General features: G+C 43.2%; 1 protein-coding gene across 11 annotated transcripts in view; it reads right to left on the bottom strand.

The window, feature by feature from the left end:
- The window catches only part of PITPNM2 (phosphatidylinositol transfer protein membrane associated 2), a 141,212-nt gene that overhangs the window by 102,038 nt on the left and 17,489 nt on the right, over positions 1-21,685 (bottom strand). Inside the window, exon 3 of one of the 11 annotated variants that reach the window (XM_054843886.1) lies at positions 12,701-12,834. The exons of the other annotated variants lie outside the window; for them this stretch is intronic. The gene's annotated coding sequence lies outside the window, so the exon portion shown is untranslated. The remainder of the gene's footprint in view (positions 1-12,700; positions 12,835-21,685) is intronic. 11 annotated transcript variants of the gene reach the window in all.

Raw genomic sequence — 21,685 nt, 5'->3', positions numbered from 1 at the left:
TCTAAAGGAAACAACGTTTAAATATAATAGTAATCTTCCACAACTCAGAGCTAGGAAAGCTGGCGATCAACAATACTGAAAAACCCAAGCTCAGCAGGGACCAAGAGTCAAGTTTCTTATCCCTAAAAACAGTTTCCACACACCCCCGCTGCCTTGCAAATTTAGATCAGCTAAAAAAGAACCACCACAAGGGGAACGGAGCTTGTTCGGTGGCCAAGACAGCTTTCTCCAAGTGGGATCAGAGGTAAAGCGTTCAAAAGTCCCATTAAAAAGTAGCAGCCTTTTGATGTCAGAGTGGCTTAATGCTTTTGGAAAACAGGGCTTGAGTACATTGGTGATCCAGTATGCTATTGGAAAATTGCATTGCTGGTACTTAAAAGCTTGTGGCTCTAGGAAAAATCAAGTTACGGGATAGGTTTTGAGCTATAAAACCTCACACTGAGCAGCTTGAGTTTTCCTTTGCTAATTATCAAAAGCCAACATTGGCAAGGAATATTACATGCTTATCCAATGGATTCAATAAAAGATCGCTCATTTGTGCACACTCTGAAAGGGCAATCCCTTCTGCCTCGCCTCTTTCACTGTTATATTTAAATACATTAATATTTTAATCTTCTAAAAGCACAAGCAATTTATCTCTTCTTTAAAAATAAATAAGGTGGGGAATGCGATCATTTTTAGACAGTAGTATCTAAAGAAACATTTTAATGTAGATACAGGCCTGCTTCAATACCCCTAAAGCATACAGAAGGTCGATCCAAAGTCACAACGGACTAGCAATTTTGGATACCCAAACTGACACCGTCTTTTAAAAGGAACACAGTTTTTAAGAGATAAACCTGCAGCCACCTACTAATCGCCTGAAAAGACAGAGGAGCAAACAGACTTCCATCACTTCAGAGAAATATTTTCTTCTATGTTTTACAATAAAAAAGATTAATAATAATAAATAATAATAATAAAGAGACAGAAGGAGACAGACAGACATCTGGGTTATGTTCTAAATGTAATTAGAAGCCTAACAACAGGACAGAATAATGTCAAACAAATTACAAGCAATGTGTTTTCATTCACAGGGTGACAAGTCAACAGGCAGTCAGTTAATTTTAAGACTGATTATGCACCAACTCCTTAAATAAAATAAACACGCTCACATACACATAAAGCAATAGGGAGTCCAAACACACCATCGATTTCCCTTTGGGCAAGGCTGAACATCTCAGTTGTATCTGAGAAATAACAAGCGTGAGTATTTTAGGGTGGTTGGTTTGTTTTACAAGCAGCTGTCACTCCTTTCCAGGTGCCCAAGCAAAGTTGCCCTGGACTCCAGTCTTGGAACTGCTGAGCGTCCTCAATACTCGCTAAACACTGACACAAGCATATATGAAATGATGCTACAGAGTGCAACTCCCACTCGCGGAACTGGTTGAGGTGATAACCTTTGGGAGGAAAAGCTGTAGGATCCTCAAAAAAGGTCTTTGAGGACCAGCACCTTCATGCTGCACCAGATGACTCCTCTCCTAGGGTCTTCAGCACTCCCAGATACCACAGTGTGGAACCTGCTGGCTAAGAACTGCACGCTCCTCATCAGCGTAACTGTCAAACTGGGCAGTGATGGTGGAAACAAGATCTCCTAAGTGAGATGGCTCTGCCAAAAAAGCTTTTCAGAGTAGATCAAGCCCAAAGACTTAAAGTGTTGCCTGTAACAGACTACAGACTGAGCAGGGACAAAAGCAGCTGCAAGACACTCCACAGTATTTCCCACCCTGAACTTTAAGGTCCCACTGGAGGACAGTTCTGCTGGGTGTAAAAGGACCTAAAGACAGCTGAGAGCAAACAGGGGTGTGTTCTTACAGGAAAAGTAGTTGCTCTCCCTCTGACCACGTCCAGGCAGCTCCTGCCTGACAGCAGGTTTCCCAGCACGGAGCTGCACCCCTGCTCCAAGGGACCCATTCTGCTTCCCACATCAGCACTGCAGGGACCAATTTACGCAATGCTTCAACTTTCCACTTCTGTGGCAACTTAAAAAACAAACAAACAAACAAAACCACCACAAAAATCTTAATCTACTGAGCAGCAGAGGGGGAAGATGTGCAGCCTGGGGACCTGAGGAGAGAGCAGTTGCAGAGGGCAGATCTTCATTTTCTTGCAGCAATAAGAGCTACCTATTTGTTTGAATGATGGTGGCTTCACGGGAACACCAGTGCAGAGCCAAACGACGACAGCTATGACGTAAATAGAGGGGAAAAGCAAACAGACTCAGTGCAAAGTGTTAAGGCAGCAATGGGACATGATGGTGGAGACGCCAGGCTGCAAGGAGAAACAATGCAGCAAGACAGAATGACAGATGAAAAACGAAAGGTTACAAAAGCAGAACAGACTAGAAAGGCACTTATAGGATAATAATCCTTGCCTGTGTTTCTAATTATATCTGTAATACTTAAAGCTGAAAGGATTTTAGCAGGCCAATTTACTTTTTGTCCTCTGTGCCATTTTCTGTTGGCGTTTGCCCCAAATGCCTGAAGACAAACGGTTGGTTTCAGGATCCGCTAAGGTGTGTGTAGCTGGGGTGAAACACGTCCCGGGAAACTCTGCAAGGGACAGAGCTGAACCAGGTAAAATCCCCACTCTGGGGCAGGGACAAGTTGGGCAGCTCCCCCTCAAACCTGCCACTGGAAATGCAAATCCAGCAACCCCACTGCAATAATTCCAGGCACCTTCTGGTGAAAATTTTAACAAACCAGAAAACCATGGAACAGCACCAGACTGGAAGACAGACATCAACTCCAAATCCTTTGGATAAATAAGTATACACGCAGTTTAGGATGGGCTATGCTGAAGGCTGGTGAGACTGGCTGGAGTGGTGACAACCCAACAGAACTATGCCCGAGCAGGAGCGGACATAGACAGCAGGGAAGTCATCTTGTTAAATTTCTCTGGACTCTTCAAGCGGTTCTTTAGAGCTTCACGTTAACCAAGTAATACATCTACAAGCTTACAGCTGTGAACAACTTCATTTAAATTAGATCTCTGAAGCATGAGCTGGCCCAAACTACTCAAATTTGAAACAAAGAGGAAATAATAGGTATTAGATTAACCAAGTAATGATATATCAATTTTAATTGTAGAGCTATTCAGAGTAGAGTACTCTGGAGAGGAAAAAATACTTAGCCTATCTCCTTGGGAGTAGTAGTGCTTAGGTTTAATCTGGAGTGTTGTCACTCTACAGAGACGTAGTGCTCTGAGAATTTTAATGCCATATGCCAGACTTCAAGAAGTCAACCCAAATTTCAGAACAGCAAAGCCTGTAACAAACAGTCAATCAGAACAAACATCATAACTGGAAGCATTTTAAGTTTGGAAATACACAAACACGATGAAAACTGCAGCAGCACTACTAGTGCACTCTGAGAATTAATGTTACCATCTGAAGGGAAGGGGAATATCTCAGCACTCGCTATCTGCTGCATGATTCAAGAGCCTGGCACGTTCGCTGACACCTGAATCTCTCTGCTAATTAGTGTCTTCTACCAAGAAATAGGGGGAAAGGAAAGACTTTTGGAAAAGAAAAATTACACCAGAGATGTTGTTATAACAGTTCAGAATATTTCCAGTAATGCTGCTTCAGATGCTGCAGTGAGAGATCGTACCCAACAGCTTTCGGAAACAAGGTGGTAATATTTATCATCATCACCTTCCCCAGCTCAGTATGCTGAAAGCACACAGAGAAAAAAAAAAACACACACAGCCTTAGAATAGTTACACGTTTGGGAGTTTGGATTGGGTTTGGGGTTTTTTTTTGGTTGCCCTTTTTTTTTTTTTTTAAATTACTGATAACTGAATCAAATCAGAAAAATAGTCTAAGAGCACAACCTTCGGAAACCACGCTAGACCTTGTCCCACAGCAAAGATAAACACACTTCGCAAAAGGACAAAACCACTCCAACATATTCCAACGTATCAAGCAGACATTCTTGAGATCTCTAAAATTCTCTGAGTGTCAAGTAAAGAGGCTGAAGCCCAGACTCAGCACAAACGACATGGCCCGAGACTCAGACACCCCACACTGCAAGACATGAAGGCCATCATCCTCCCAGCCCAACTGCACTGGGAGGTTTGGTACGCCAAGAATACGCCTAATTATTGTGAAGGGCTCTTTCAACTGGTGTTTTCTTAACCAAAAGCTTATGAGAGCAAAGGGCCTCGCTTCTCTCCAGAAACAACCAAGAGTCAGAGCCCATCCTGCAGACAAATGAGAGCCAGCTTGAACCCCGTATGAAAATGACGTGGCCAGAGGCAGCCGGCAGCGCTGCCGATGGGGCCCCGAACCAACCAGCTGCTTCTCACAGCTGCTGCAAAAAGCATCAGTGCTACCATGTTGCACCTGCAATTATTTTAAGCAATCAGCTTTAGAAAAACACTAATAAGTAGGGTTCGTTCCTCCTTTCTCATAACAGTACAACTTGTACTTAACCTTCCTGTCACTAAAGAAATATTCCACTTAAGAAAGCAGCACAGTATCAATTTAACAACCGAGCAAACAATACCTTCACGTTGCTATGCCTGTTAACCTTTGATTTACAACTACGTTTTTGTCAGTTTTGTTTTTTAAATTAAGATGCTTATATCCTGAAGGCTAACAAAGTTCACTCTATTAAATTAACATCAGCTATAAATAACGCACTACTGGAGAGTCAAAGAACATTTACAAAGCACTAAAAACAGGTGACTGAGCAGTGGACAGCCTTTCTCTGAATAACTTAAAAGATAAAAAAAGATAATAAACATCTGAAAACTAAACTCTTTCTTTGCACACTTTTTTGGTGTAAGAATACTCAGCTCGAAATAATTTGCTTTGTGGTCGCTGTCAAGAGAGACCTGAGCAAGATGGCACAGACTGTGCACTGCAGGACCAGCCGACGTGGAAAGCGAAGGCTTCCAGGGACGGCCAACTCGTTGCCCCCGTGCCTAGGTTACAACACTGACTGAGCTCCCAAAGCAATTTTCATTAACAAAAAGTTTCCAAGACCAGTCTTTCTCCTTCCCTGGCCCCAGAGAAAGCTTTACACAAGACTCCTGGAGACCAATCCTGCCCTCTATCCCTTTTTATTTTATTTATTTATTTATTTATTGTAAAGATGAGAGAATCAAGTGCAGCAATTTCTTATGCTATACGGGTATGGGTAACAGGAGAAAGTAGTCAGCAGATCATATGGCATTGGCTTCCCTGCCAATGAGAGCAGTACGTGCTTGGTGTAAAGGTTGTATTTTTTTTATTTATGTGAATCCATGGAGCTCAAGACTATCATATTCAAGTACTCACTGTCACTTCTGCATCATTTTAAAAAGGCAAAGGAAATAAAAGGCATAAATTACCTTCTAAAACAAGCACTTTTTTTTGTGCTGAAGTCTTTGGTGAAGAAATACAAAACACAATTGCAACAAGATCTCAGATTGCTGCTTTAGACTCTAATGGCTTCATAACAGTAATTAAGGCTTCTTCCTGACTTCATAACTATGCTATAATGCATTTATCAAGAGAACATTACCACAATGGACGCATTCACTCTTTCTGCAATATTTCGACAGCTCCCTTTGGACACTATCAGTAAATAAAATCTTATGTGGTCCAATTAAAGAAAGCATAAATCCAAATCATTTCTCTGTGGCTATCTCGTTTAGAATGCAGTGCTCTGTCAAATTTTTAAATGGAAAATGGGTAAGCGCTTTGAATATAGTAAAAAAACTTCCTCCCCAGAACAACTCCAGGATGCCAAGTCTTTCTTAAGAGCCACAGGAAGGAAGGAGAGGAGTGTTACTCAGGAGCTTTGTTTTTATCACAGAAGGAAGAGAGGTTTTGACAGCAGAGAGACTATTGTCAAGTGCATTTGGACTCGTGTCAAGTCTCTGCCTTGACAAATTGGACTGGGAGTCCTTTCACAGTGAAAGTGCACGAGAGAACATAACATGCAATGCAGAGCCATTTCTCCACTTCAATGAAAAGCAGAAGGGAATTACAGAGCTCTCTTCCCCTTCCTCCCATCCAATTGCTTCCAACAGGCTGCAACAAGCACAGCACAGCAGTGCTCTGCAGGGACACGTTTACAGATGTGAGCATCCTCCCACCAGTCCCTTACCCACGCAAAACCGACTATTTTATTGTGGGGAATACAGATTGCTGCTGCCAGCTGAGCTTCAGGAGGAGCGGCACATGTGTGAAGCTCACACTGTATAATGACTGCTACCAAAAGTGCAAATGCAAGCGGGTGAGTATTGGCATGAACTGTGCAGAGTGCAGCTAAGATTAGGGCTAGCAATATGGAGAATCCATAGCACCCTCCGCACCTGGGTAGCTCAGTGCACTCTAGCCCAAACATGCTTTAACCAGAGGGATGGTAAAAGGGGGGAAATGCAAAATACACATGACCTTCCCCACCATTTTTTCCACCAAAGAGGTTTTGCATTAGCCATCCTGCAGCAGCAACTCAAAAAAAATTTAGGGTGGCGATAACTGGGAACACACTACCCTTACTTTGAGCACATGAAAGATTATTTTAAACCAAACAGGTACTCCGTTCTAGCAATGATCTTCAATCTTTGCCATACTCTGTTTTTGCCATACACTTCTCCCTCCTATCTCTTAACTACTACCATGGGAAAAATTTGGCAGCTTGTTTAACTATAGGATTATTAGCATTAGGTCAGTATTCAAGGCAGAAGTAACAAAACCCACTTCACATAAGGGATGCAGAGTGCTTAGCATCCCTTACCAGTTAACCTGTGTTGTTTACTCCCTTGGTGTGAAAGGTTTTAAACTGATGAGTTCTGACTGCTCCTTAGTACAGGGAGAACTGTGGGCTGTAACCTGACCAGGACTCTTTACAGCGTAATTCTGCCCACCCCGATTTTAATATCCTTTGAAAAAAAAAAAAAAAAAAATCACAGAATTTCTCTAAGAGTATCAGAGAGAGAGGGAAAGCAGCCAGACAGCATGCAAAGGAGCTCTTGGGTTTTTGACTCTGGATTGCAGTGGGTGTGGGGGGGAAGATTTGTTGAGAAACATTCCAGAAACCCTGAGGGTGAAAGGAGAGTACTAGAATTGGCTACAGTAAATGAAAAGCATAATTCAAATGCTGACATGTACTTCACCAAGCTGTTCTTTACGCTACATGGGAAGGAGCTGCACCAACCTCCATTTAAAGAAGAAAAAAAGCGGCGGGGGGGGGGGGGGAAGCTTAGGTACAGTATTATCCAGGGGCTGTTCCTGAGGCCACCGTCCAGAAACAGACTACCAAGCTTTCATTCAATAAGGTACTGCTACAACAAAATTGCCTCCTGGGTGCTAATGGTCTTTTAGTTATAAACAGCCTCTTTAAATAAGACCAAAAAAAGTGCTTATCAAGGAATTTTCCACACATTTCCTTCAATAAATCCTTCCTCCATTCAATGCTTCCCAACAGGAGCTGGTCCACCAACTATCATCACCAGTAATTCTCTCTCACCAGGGGGAAGTAAAATAAAAAATTCAGACCATAATAACTTTCTCCTAAGATAAAAGAGATATTTTTACGAGCCTTCATGCTGCCTGGCTGATGGCTATGCACACTGATGGTCCCCTCTTTCTCCATTAATTGCCTGCAGAGGGAGAAAGGAACAAATGCTGACCATGTAAGGTGCATCCAGAGACTCAAGGTAATCATAGTAATTTAGTTTTATTTATAGGCACAAGTATTTTATTTATTTGATTTTATTTACACCGAGAAGAATATGTCCAAAGACTCCTGACAAAAGCATCCTGTTAGGACAGCTGGGTAAGTTGCCATCACGTTGTGCCAGGTATTCCCCTTCTGAACCACGTACTCTTGGCATATGCCAGAAAAACAAAAAAAAAGAAAAGATTCCCCTCTAATTTCCCAGAGCTCCTCACAGTTTCTACCTGCTTGGTTTGTTCTCTGCCAGCTCCAGATTTCTTGGCCAGTGCCCTACTCCGGAGAATGTCTCTCTTTGGGGCAGCCAACTTGCTTTCCAGCTGAGTCAGAGCAGAGGGGCTGGCTGCAGAAACCGGGGAAGAGCTATCGGTGACTGTGCAAGGAGTGCACCTAACAGGCTCCTACCCAGAGCTCAAAACTACTGGAAGCACCCTTGATTTCCAGACTTTCTCATGCCAGAGGCAAGGGAGGCTGTGCCAGCTCTCCCCAGGACTGTTCACACGTTCCAAGTCCAGGCGGTGACAGAGTAGGACGGTACATCACATACCTCATTTCCAGTGGGGCAAGCACACGCCAGCCTGCAAAGCCTCCCAGCTGTAAGACCCCACTGCCACAAGAGCTCACCAGGCATGGCGAGGAGCCGGACGGAACAAGCACTGCCCAACCCATGGTCCCCTTTGCAGGGCTCTTGCACCATGCTCCTCAACAGGGAACACCAGGTCAAAGCGATCTGGAGAGAAGTGGCTTGGACTAAGCTGGACTGGTCAAATCAGCCTCGCCAGGAAACAGGGCAGGAGCCCTGGGGCTGGGCAAAGAGCTGCTAAGGCAGGGAGCGAGATACATTTTCCTTAAGCAAAGCCCAGCCAGAGAGATGGGCTACTTTTGCCCTCCAAATGCATAAGCTTATTCCTCATAAAAAGTTTACATAGACTAAAGGAACTAACACTAACGATAAAGTTTTATCGCTTCCTACACCCAGCCCTCAAGGGAGACCCAGTAAAGCTCTGCCGGCAGCCGCAGCAAGGATTGTGCTGCATCCCATCTGAAAGGGGAAAAAAACCTCCTGCTGGCAATCAAAAGCATCAAACAGATATTCAGGATATATTCAGCCCCAAATCAGAAAAGAAAAAAAAAAGCTTCATCCATTCTTGTAAGCCGGTCACACCCTTAAGCTCTCCAGAGAAGTTTTACAGCTTGTAAAACCCTCATGATTCATTCGGAAAGAAACCACAGTCTGTGCTGCAGCCACAGATGTGTAAGGTTTCATGGGGAGGAAGGCATGCCTCAATAAGCTGGACTTCGAGGGGATATGTAAAGAGCACTAATATATTTCAGGGTCCAGCTACAAACATGAAAAAGAGTTTCTGCCCCATATCCACAGACACTTTATGCAGAGAAAAGCACACCACTTTATTTATATAGAAATTTTCTTTTCAGTGTGTACCACTTAGCAATCCATTATCAGCCCAAAAACAACAGGGCACAGGAGACTAATGAACGGCATGAGCAGGAAATACAAAGATGTGGAACAAGATTTAAAGCACAAATGGTTCAGGCACTCTTGTATTTTACAGAAGGTCATTCACTGGGCCTTTATACTTCATTTATCAAATTATATCCGAATTGGTGCAGTCATCTCCGATTCAAGAAACCATCACACATCTTTTCCCTTCAAAAGGGGAAATAAATACTTTATCTGTAAAGCATTTTGCATCAGAGGATCTCAGAGTCCTTCCCTGGCACTTTGCCTTGTAAAACCACCCAGGCAGACAGCTGCTTACCCTAGAGATGGCCTTCAGAGGTGCAGAGACGTTCAGTATTTTGCCCATAACGGCTCGGGCAGTTGCATAGCCAGATCTTGGATCTACACCTCCTCCCTTGAGATGCACCTGACTGAGCCAATTACACATGTTGCTACCCTTAACGAGTGGGATTTTATAGCCTCTATTTTTCTAGTGCTTTCCTTGTCATCATAAACATCTCAGTGTTTGCTCACAAGTTGTTCCATTAAAAACAAATATGCTGCCACTCCACGGCAGTGGAATTTGCAGCAGAAAATCATCAAGAGAACAGCACTGTCTTGCTAGCCACCTGCACCACCTCCCCCTTTAACTCAAACCCAGAGGCATGTTGCAATTACATTATTCCAACTAAATAAAGTTATTTTCCCCTCTTCCAAGACATAAACCAACCACATTATTATGGCCATAGCCACCGTGATTTAATAATTTAAACAAAAGACACACACAATGATAGGAACATAGTAAGTAGCACAGCACTTCATTACAGCTGGAACCAGTATTTATGATCCCTGAAACCAAAGATGGTCTTGAAAATTATATGCCCAAATGCGTCACTTCAAAATTATAACTTAATCATATAATGTTCAGCACAGAGCTTTAAAAAACACCGATTGTCTTTTGTTTTTTTCCAGGGTAAAGAAAAGCTCTGAGGGATAATAAATCATTTAATGCATCGGTGGAAGCAGCTTACTTAGGAAACAACATTTGCAATGCAAAAAGTGAATCACGAAGCATCACCTTCACACTTCACCCTTCCTCATGCATTGCTACTCGCCCACTGCCTCCTACAGCAGGTCAGCGACAGGGACCTGCCCAGTCACCCATTTCTCCATCATCCATCTGTACAAAAAGGTTCATCGTGCTCTCCAAGCTATGCAAGGAACGAGCTGAAATGCAAGCCAGCTACCCAAGATCTGCAAGTGCTTTGAAAGCTCTAGACCATGCCGTACGGAAAAGTTAATCTAGTAAAAATGCTTTGGACACGTAGCCACAGCCCAAATACAGTTCTTCGCCAAGTCTGAGGACAATATGTTATTAACTAAAGTTTAATTATATCCACAAACATACATTTCTAGCTGAGGCATACAACCATGTCTCTCTAGATTTGTTTGTTCTTCTAGTGGTCCCATTAAGAAATTAGTTTTGTGTTCACTTTCGTAGTTCAGAACACACATTTATCTGGTATTAAATTTGCTCCTGTTTTGTTTCCATAGGAATTTTACTGGTTCCATGTTAATTAAATTATCTCAAAAACAGACAACACTTCACAAAGGACCCTCTAATCAGTGGCTAATAAGGGCGGGCTGCAATACAGCATTTATATAACATTGGTAAGATTATTTTCAAAAGACAGAGCACAGTTTCAAAGAACAAGCTATTGTCTCCCCACCAATCAAGTGTGGATATTAAGTAGATCTTAATTATTACATTTGCAATGCTTTGGATTAGGTGAGATCGATTTCCAACAAGTATCACTCCCTATAGAAAGAAGAATTTCGTCACTTGTAACATATAGACAATGTATTTTTCTTTTAAGAGAAATTTTGCAGGAAAAATGAGTCAGCAGCAGACACCTAGCCAGCCAACCAACAGCCACTATGTGAGCTTCAGTGGGGAAACCTCCTCACTCTTGAAGACCCAGGTATAAGAAAGTCACCTTGAAAGGCTGCCCGCGCTCCCCAAAACAACCCAGTAACCTGCTGCCACAGAAGCAATGCAAATAGCTCTGAATATTTTAGCTCTTTCAAGTGCATCAACCGTATGTGCGACCAAGAGCGCACATTCCATTCTAATGGAAGAGGCAGAATTCAATTAAGGACACCAATTTTTAAAAGTCAGCAGAGACCGCAGAAATGGCTCATTCGGGAAATTTTTCTTTCTGAAAGCTTCCGTGCACTATAATAAAGCAACTATTGCAAGCATTTATTTATTAATACAGAAAGATTTATTTATGAGAGATCTGCAATCAGCTTAACCTCTGAGAGAGCGGCTTGATGTAGCTCAGCCCCTGGCCAGAGTTTTTCATCTGCTTTTACGTCAGGAAGCAGCATCCATTATTAGCTCAGGGGTTAGCTGAGAATAGCCCAGGCGACACCTCAGCACTTGCTCAGACTCAAGGCTGCTAAAACCAGCGGGCAGCCTGCAGTCACCCAAACTCCACTTTTATGCTGGCCCCCAATACAATAGAAGGAAAGGGGCAGATTCTGCATGCAAGGAAAGCTGGTGGTGGTACAACCAGGATGCGCACGATGGCGTTCGTGAAAGGAGCTAGAGAATTGCTGCTTTCCTTTAAATTAGCCTGGCAGGCAGAATTATGAAAGGCTGCTAGGGTAAGGTAAGTTACCCAAATCTTGCTTTTCTGCGAGAGGAAGGCCACTGCCAGATGGCTGCAGTGCAGAAGATGCAACACCAGCACATCAAGAAGTCTCTGCTAGGCAGAATACCTCCCAGAGCTACCAGCAAGAGGAGGCTGGGCAACAATAAAGCCACTGGATTTAAAGCAACTGTACTATTAAGTTAACATATTTACTCGTGATACAGACTAGCTCAGATTTAAAATAAAGGAAAGGGAATGGCACTGGGAGCTATTTCAATTCATAAAGGCAGCTATTAAGACAAAACTAAGAAGTGGGGAAGTTTTCCCAATGGTTTTGCTACATTCTTCCATCGTCATTTCACAAAGCCTAAGGAGTCAATAAAAGCATATTTTAGGTCTTCAAGGAAGCAGATCCACATACTGTCTCCACTCTGTCTGTTACAAGAGACAAACCCAAATGAAAGCATTGCCCAGTTCCCAAGTATCTGGATCTTCAGCTTAGCCTTTATCACTACTAAACAGCCATGCTGGTAACACTAAGTACAGCTGTATAGAGAGATGGCAGGTACTGCACTGAACATACCACAAAATTAAACACCACCCTTGTCAGCACAGAACGAGCGCAGATCTAAAAGCAAGGGCAGTTTTTCCACTGCGATCACAAAACTGCTTCCTGCTATTCCACCTCCTGACCTTCCTGCCATCCTGTCCAGGGAATACGCCTTTGTCCCTGACCATGACCTGCAGAAAACAGCTGTCCACCCAGATGTAAGCACTATGGAGACCCTCCAGCACAGTCAGAGTGCTGGGATAGTCCCTTCCCTCCAGGTTATCGGAAGTTCAGCTCTACAGAGCAGTAGTGCTCTACTCACCACGACCTTGTGAAGGGACACCCTCTGCGCCCTGCTGCTTCTGGCTCCTCACAATGAAATCACTGGTACCAGGCCAAAATTGAGCATCCGTGTCCTCAGAACACAGCGAGGGAGAGAACTGCTCATCGCTGCCTCTGACATAAAACAGCAAAATCAATTACAATAGATGGCATTTTGCATATTAAGTATATATGTTAAAAAAAACAACTTTGAGATGTTAACGTTTGTCATTGCTGTACCTCCCTCAGACCCTCTCTTCCCTGAGCCCCAGGAAAGGCAGGAGGGTGCTCAAAGTATTGGAGAGCACAGACCATAAGGCTGACTTGAAACAAAAGAGAAATGGCTCAAGAAGTTTGCTCCACCTGCAGAGGAAATGACCAGAAGGGAGAGGAAGTAGTATTCTAGAAGTCCACCTGAAAAAACGGCATCAAACAACTGCCTAAGAGACCTTACAGTCAATAGTCAGCTGCCAACCGTTGATATCACAAGACTTGTAATATTTCTGTTAGGGCTCAGGTGCTGCACTTTCTCATCCAGGAGTCTCAAGCAGAGGCAGGAGTGCTCTTGGGCACCCACCTCCACCGTCCACGCGACTGTCCCTCCACTGAACATCCCCTCAGCTCCACAAACCACAGGGACATCCTGGGCTGCTGCTGACACAGACACGAAAGGGACAAAGGTGCTCACATAATCCTTGAGAGGCAAGTACCTCCCCGGGGTGCTGGGGAGCCCCTAAGCCCCTCAGCCAGGAGCATCTCTACCCACATCCTCCGCTTCCATTTCACGCAATATTTTCTCGCCAGCACAGCTGCTGCTGAAAGCTTGCACTGACATCTGAAGACTCAAAGGCAAATAAAAAACCCCCTACACTTCTTAATCTGATTCATGCTTTTTTAATGACTGGAGCTAGTATCATGTGGAAAGCATCTTTTGCAGGATACTACTTTGACCACTGCTGTTCATAAATATAAAAAGACTTGTTAATGCTCTGCTAAACTTCTCACAGAAGTATTTATATCAGCACCCCTCTATTTTTTCCCAACAATAATCTAATTCATGTGCCTCTTATCTTAGCTATGCAACAGCATGTTAAATCCAAGATCGCAGCTCATTTAGATAAATGGAATTGGGCACATCTAGCGAGTCATTCCTGCTGTGACATTTCTGCTACTGACAGAGTTATTTCCAGGCCCAGCGTGGGCAGGGAACTGGGAGGACTCGCACACTTCAGCACAGTCACTGCCCCTCACTGAGGATGCACAGGAACAGCCAAATTTTCAAGAGGGACTCTACCTGGGTCTAGTCACATGTTAATAAGCATTCTGGCAGCGTCTCCCAGAAATAACCTTCAACAGTTACCTAGAAACATAATCCATCAAAATAAACCTCAAAGTAATAAAAAAAAAAGAAAAAATTTCTATTGGTAGATTGTGTTCTAGCTAGGTACAGAAGAATAAGTAGACAAACTAGAATCACTGATCAAGGGAATAGCTCAAATTAATTTCAAGGTTATTTTCAGACAGTTCTTTTATAAACACCAATAGTACCATCAGAAAGTTTCCCTTTCCTCATTCTTTGTTACTCTCCATGAGCTTTTAAGAACATAGTTGAACCTTATGGGCCTCTATAGGACTTACAAGCACCCAGTGGAACCAAAGCACTCAGCAGGTGATGAGCTGAAGTGAGCCTATTGCTCTAAGGCTTAACTGTTAAATCATCCAGAATAGATTAAAATTTCCAATCAGATAAATTGAAAGTTCTCCTTCAACACCAAACAGTTCCCCTTTTCTTTAGGGCTCCATCCCCAAATTAATTTCTAATCTGAACAAATATGGCATTTGCGTTTTGCATCCCACTTTTTTTTTTTTTTTAAATAAATGCAACTGCTGGAATGATACAGATACAGCATAGCCAAAGGATTTTCTTTAGATACCCAAAGGACTCCTGATCTGCATATTGATTTCAACTCATCATTCTTCATAAACAAAATGGATACACAAGAGAGTCAATACATCTGCTGGTGCATCTTTCTCTCTGCTCACAGCCAGCAAACCCGTGCACAGAGATTAACACAAATTTGTACTGCAGAACATACTGCCTCCGTGAGAACTGGTACTTTTTGGACAGTTTCCACTTGAAGCTGTAAAGCTCAGATGTAATCAGAAGTGGTCACAACCACGCAGTCACACCCGTCAAAACACTTGTAGTGCTAGGGCTCAGCTGAGGTTATCTCACTGATAACCTACATACACTCCAGGGACATCTGTGCAATGTGTGCATCCATGCACTGATGTTTCAAAGGACATAACCCAAAACTTGGCGGCAGCACGTAATTTCCCAGCACTGCCTCAGAGCGCTGCATGAGGCACACTCTGGGTTCGATTTAGAGGGATGTATGTGCTTTGTATACGTGCATACAGAACAGCATGCTACTGCCTTCCTGAAAATCATGTTTTCAGCCAAAACCCCCCACATCTGATTATTAAAACAAGGCTCTCTATACCATATACCCCAGAAATTAATCATTCCTGTATCAGGGACCTGGTACTCCACTAAGACTGATCACAAGGCAGCCCGCTTCTGGAAAATTAACTCTATAGGTCAGTCAAGAAGATATGCAATTTAAGGATTTTCAAACATTCTCTTATTCCAAATTCTCTCCAATAATCAAGCATTTATTGGATCTGGCATACGTATTCAACTCATGCTGCTAATCAGTCTGGTTTGAGAGAGATGGTGGGGGTTCAACCTGAAGTCCTAGAGTGGGTTCTCTTCAAATCTACAAAGTTTTGCTTTTGGCCTCAGTGGAAGCAAGATTAGACCCTAACTGGGTCCACCCACAAGGGCACAGTAGAGCTTGAAATGGATGAAGAAAGACAATACAAGGAAAGAGAATCTCAAAGCAGGATAGTTTCATCGGATAAGGGTGTATTCTATGCAATAAAAAGAAGCTAACGTCACTCTTATCTGCACTACATCAAATATCTTTTGCTTGCAAAAGCCCTTAATGCTGCAGAATTTTCAGTTACCTTTTCTCCCCCTCTATTTCCACTAGCATTAATACTCTTCCTTAGAAGCCTGCTGCCAGCCGCTGCATGGTCTCTCTGGATGAATTAAATTCTCGGGTTTTCCAACTTTTTCCACTGTTAGAAGGACATTTATCAGGTTAAGCCCAGATTTCTTTCCCTGTTTTACCAGCAGAGTTTTGGATGACTAATCAAAAGACTGAATATATTTTAAAGATCTAATTCTCCCTTCACTATTTATACTGGTTAATGTCACTTTGACACTATTCTGGCTTTCAACTGCAAAAAACTTTCCGACTTAAATTCCCTTAAAATGAACACGCTCTCAGAAGCAGACAAGAGTGCTATTTGCTCCATCTTTCCCTCCCCCAAGTTAGCTTCAGCTGTCACCAAAACCACAGTAAGCATTTTCCTTCATGGGAACTATGTGTTCTTGCAGTTATATTCAGTGGACCAGAAGAGCCTGGCATCGTAAAAAGAACTATCTGATTTCTTAGACTCACTGCAAGAGAACCTGTCTTGGCCAGATACAGTTATTACCACCAAGAATTCAGTTAAATTAAAGATGCCCTAGGCAATAAATATTGGCTATAGAAACAGTGATCAAGCATTCACCCACTACAGATACAGCTTTGGAGTTTTGACTGCTCTTTAAAAGGTGTTTTTTCCTGCGGCTATAAATAACTGCGAGCAAAACGCTCACTTTGTAAGTTAGCATAAAGATTTTCAGAACTGCCATCCATGAAGCACTACCCCTATTTTAGTAAATGGAAAGTAGTCAGCAGCTCTTGAGAACCTTAGATTTGTCTTGGTCTTCAGTTTGTTCAGATTCGCAAGTATATTTCAGCTTAATTCAGACTGGGCATTTAAGTCAAGGTCAAATTTACTCTTTTCGCCATGATTTGTATTGCCTTCTGTCACCTTTATTCCCTGTAATTTCTATTTCTTTGCCAAGTTATAAAGAGGGCAATAAGGCCTGCAAAAGCAGTTGCACCTTAGACCTAGGTTGAGATACTGAACCTGGGAGCGCCCCTTTACGTCAGTGAAGATAGAGCTGCCGCGTTCAGATGGCTAATCTTGGCACGACAACACTTTGACGTTGCAGAGAATGCTACCTCTGGACAGCAGTGAGGAAAAAGTACAAAAAGACAAAACAAAAGAGACAAAACGGGTATAAAACACCTTTCTAAAAATCTGCTCTAGGCAGATCCTTTCCACGGATCATTTCTACTGCGGTTTCCATCCTTTGGCTCACCACATGCACGCCTAGTCCTCAGGCAGAGAAATCACCTCTGACAACTTCCAAGCAAGTCAGGTCTCCACCCAGATCTGCCTCCACTTTAGGTGGCCTTCTCTCACTTCATTAATTGCCCCTTTCCATCGCACTATTAAGGTATGGTAGGAACAGCTCTGCAAGCACATGCCTTGCTGTCCCGTCCAGGAAGGGTCCTACCCCATTTCCCAGGAAGGGCGCCAATGGCAGTTTTACCAAACGTCACGGTGAGTTGCACAGCATCTGCTCTATGCCGTGCTCAGGACAACCTTCTCTATGGAGCTTTTCCATGAGGGGCTGTTCATCAGGTCTTATTTTTAAAGAATCTGGGCCAAGTCATCCCTGCTGTAACTTTAATGACGTCAATGAGCTACAGCAGGGGTGAAATTGGGCCATTATTTTTTATGTCCATATGTCATGTGCCCATTAAAGAAAAAAAAAATGCAGAAGATGATCAAGGAAGAAAAGAAAAGTTACAGAATCAAAAGACTATCCTGTGCAGAGATTAACATCTAGATGTGGAATGTTTCTCTTTTGTTCCTGCAGCACGTTTATAAATATAACAGTTTATGGAAAAAGAAATACTTCTGTAGTGTCAAGGTACAATGCGAGTTCTGTACTGACAAATTATATTCACTTTTGTATCCTGTTTTGATTAAAAAAAAAATAACAAAAAATTTTTTACCAGGAAAAGGCCTCTTCAAAACTTGCAGAAGTAAGCAACGCAGTTGCTTCTCCACTGTAAGCCAGTATTAATCATCCTCTGTGTATCACCACCCAGTAGTAAAGCCAAATGGACCTTGTTCTCAACTCATTTCTTCGTAAATCCAAAACAGGATTATACAAATATCAAAAGCAAAAATATGAAAAATAAGTTTAAACCTAAGCAGTGTTTTCTGTGAATATTCAAAGCCTCGAACCCTAAGATGGAAAGAGATGCAGCTGAGGAGACCAAGCCTGCCAGACGTAGGACACCAGCCATGAACAGCAGCAGTAACAGCCACCGCAACACATCATGACTCCATGCTGATTTTCAGAAGGCTGAACTGTATCATTTAACTTGAGCGAGCATACACACGTGTTTTCCACCCACCATGCCCCAGACCATCGGGTACTGCCCTGGGCTGTAAGCAGCGACTCAGGCTAGCTAAACCACAAGATGCATCACAGCCAGTGAGACCTACGACCAGAATTTCTCAACTCCATATTTAAAAGCCCACTTAACTAACATTTAAGCATATGAGTAACCATATTCATATGAACATAGGTAAAATTACTCACCAATGTGCTTATAGAGTCATGCCAGCGTGCCTTTAAAGCTAGACAGCAAATTTTTCAGAACCGTCCAGGAACAGCACCAGATCACAGGAGCTTGGCGTTCAGGGCCTCTATTTCCAGATAACTTTTATTTCAAAGCTTAATGGAAGATTCCTTTGAAATCTTTGACCCTAATTTTCCAAGTCTCAGCTTTAGTCGAAGACTAAGTTTTCTTTGTAAAGGCCTTTTTTCCCTTTGCATTAATGAGATCTTTTTCCCACAATAAGCCAGAACAGTTTGGGGTTTTGGGTTTTTTTATTTTTATTTCTCTCCTCCCTCCCTCCCCCCCCCCCCCATTCCAGTACTGGAATCAAAATAACTTGAGATGGAAAACGTGTGACCTCCCAAGCCTTTATTTACAGTATCACAAACCACAAGGGAAGGATCTGTCCAAGTTTTCCAGCTGGAATGGGAACAGCAGGGAAAAAACGTGCCCTAATTTTTTCAGCCGTGATATTTAACACATCACGGGGGAGGAGGTAGGAGAGTTAGAAGCAAGTAATGATGCCATGGAAATATCGGGTGAAGAAGTCTCAGTCACACAGGTAGGTCCCACATGATTACATCCTTTCTCCCCAGAAATAAACAGAGCTTTGTACACGCAAATGTAATTGCAAAACCAGTCTGACACATATTTAACGGGGTTACTTCTTGACTTTCACATTATACAAGATTGTAAATATAGAAGCCTTCTGGACTTCACCTGAATTTGTATTAGTGCTGTAATAATCTCTCTTCATGCCATCATCCCCCAAATTACTACAACAAAGATGTTGTCAAAAACAAGAAGCCTAGAAGCAGTGGAATCTTCCTCAGATATTTAAACAGCACAAACACAAATGAACGAGGTTTAGATCTACAGAAAGTTACTTGCAGCAGGAAACTGTCAGTTAGTTTGTGGTTACAACCAAACCAGTGTCACAGCTCCTTCCTCCCAGTTAAATACGTATGTCCAAAAAGTTCCTTGTGTCTATACTGTTTCTATTGTAAAAGGAGGTAAACAACCGAAAGAAAAACTCATCTGTATTTCCACTAGAAATTTCATGCTGCCAGACTATCTTTTTTGAAAGGGAATCCTTCTGTACCTTTCCAAACATTGATGTCCTAGACTGTCAGGTCTAACTCAGTTTACCTGTAACTATCTCCTACCTTTACAAGGTCCCATTCCCCCTCCCTGACCCATTAGCAGCTCCTCCTTCTCCCTGCCCACCACTGCAACAAGTGCCACTCTAACCCATGACCTTTACACACTGAGAGAGGGGAACGCCACAATTGTACTGCTCCGTTACGCTGCCGAACAGGGTTCCTCTCCTTGCCAGTACAAAAGCTCTCTGAAGTGTTATCACCTTGATCTAACTCACTGTAAAGTGTTTTGCAGTATAGTCTATGAAGGTTCCAACATAAGGATAGATGTCTCTGCATTCAGTCAGTTTCCATAAACTCACTCCTTACAAGGGGTACAACTCTCATGTCACGGGTCACACAGTAAGTCCCCTGGTAAATACAGGACACAGAAAAAGTAAGATTCAGCCCCAATTTGTGTCCACATAAAAGGGCACAGGGCTCTGGAAGGGGAAAAGCTTGTCACATTACACAGCCAGGAGTGGAAATGCACCTAAAAAATCACAGCACTGCGTGGCACAGGCGCAAAGGCAGGTGCTGCAGGCAAGGCAGGGAGTGCTAGAAGGGCATTAGAAGGCACCCTGTAATTCCACCTGCTTTCACCTCACCTACTTTCCCCTCTCCTATATATTAACCTCCTGCTCAATGTCAGTCTCTACCTCTTCTTACAGAAACAAACGCTCACTCCTCATCCCATCCAGGCTTCTGCAGTTGCAGGACCGGTGGAAACACAAAAAGGCAGTGCAGTGCCCCTGGACAGCTAGAAGTGAGGATGCTGAGGGACAGAGCAGCAGGTACCTCCTCATTCTGCACCAACATCCTCCATTTCCCCCTATCACACCGCTTTCCCCACCAGCTTCTTGCCACGGTCCCACAGCCACACTTCAAACATCACAGGCACTTGCAGCTTGTGTACGCACACATGCCCCCAGATTCCGCTCTGCCTTTCTGCTCACGCCAGGGATTGAGGATGCTTTCCTAGATTTTGAAATAATTTTATGCAAAATACTCCCAGGTATGACTTGCAGAGGAAACTCCTCCCATAATTTTCACTCTGTCCAGCAGTTTGGATTCAAAGCCTCCAGGTCTGGAAAAACAAAGGGCTGCACAGGGATGCTGACAGAACAGAGGGGAAAATTACCCAGTGCCTACAGCATTTTCCTGGACATTGCTATTCAGCTCTTTGTTTTCATGAATGCTCCATTCTCTGACAAGGTTTAAAGCCCATTTTTCTCCCTACGTTCCATACCTGCCAATCCACGGACGTTACTTGCTCTCTAGTGACGCAAGCCGCATGGATTCATTTTGCTACGAATACAATTCTGAAGGCAGTTTCCCGTCACCTGCCCAGGAAATTAATGACCACTTGGGTCCTTCTCTTACCAAGGATCCTCAGCCCTGTTAAGTCCTTCAGGCAAGTGAAATGAGTAGAGCCACAGCCTCAGGGCAAAGCAAACCCTAAACATTGCTAAGGATTGCGTTTCTTCTTTGCTGTTACCACCAATTCAAAGAAATAAGCTCTCCTCTACAACAGCCTACAGGGGAGCAAAGGGAGAGTGCGTGATCTAAAGCAAAGGAGGCAAAGCTCTTGGGGCATAGATGTTTTCTCCCTCGGCACAGGGGCACAAACTCACATGGCAATTAATACCTCTAGGAGCAAAAACTCCTCCGTTAAAGCTGCTGACAGCAGCTTTTGTTCTCAGAGAGCTGCAGTGGGGAGAAGAGAAGCTGCCGGGCTCTCCCGAGGAAATCAGGTATCCCACAGAGGGATGAGCCGCAGCACTGGGAGCAGCCAAGCTGGGCTGGCCCTCGGCTCTGCTAATACTGGAAGAGAGAGGCTTCAGGAAGGGAACTGACATGGGGAATGGCGACGAATTCATTGGGAACCAATCTCCCGACAGGAGATAGTTATGGTATTCAAATCGCCCTTAGTTTTCAAGGATTTCTGGTAAAGATATTGCATGTTAATACAGAGCAGGTGTCACTGCAGTTTCAGTGTAACTGCTGTGACTGAGGTATAAATCCAGAGAAATCGAAAACACATTTCAGTCTGATAAGCAAACAGTCTCAGATCCAAACTCATTTATCCTTTATTTGTTCTTTCCAGCAATTCGTTGCTCTTAAAGCAAAAAAACAGCAAATTTTGAGTTTTAGCATCCAGCAGCAAAAATACAAAGTTGCTATACCACAGTATCACCACAAAGAGCAACATTTGATGGAGTTAAAAACACCCTTTCTGATAGAGGA

This window comes from Grus americana, chromosome 16 (assembly GCF_028858705.1).
Source record: "Grus americana isolate bGruAme1 chromosome 16, bGruAme1.mat, whole genome shotgun sequence".
NCBI lineage: Eukaryota > Metazoa > Chordata > Aves > Gruiformes > Gruidae > Grus > Grus americana.
Note: the sequence above shows the minus strand (reverse complement) of the source record. Positions and strands in the feature narration are given on the sequence as shown.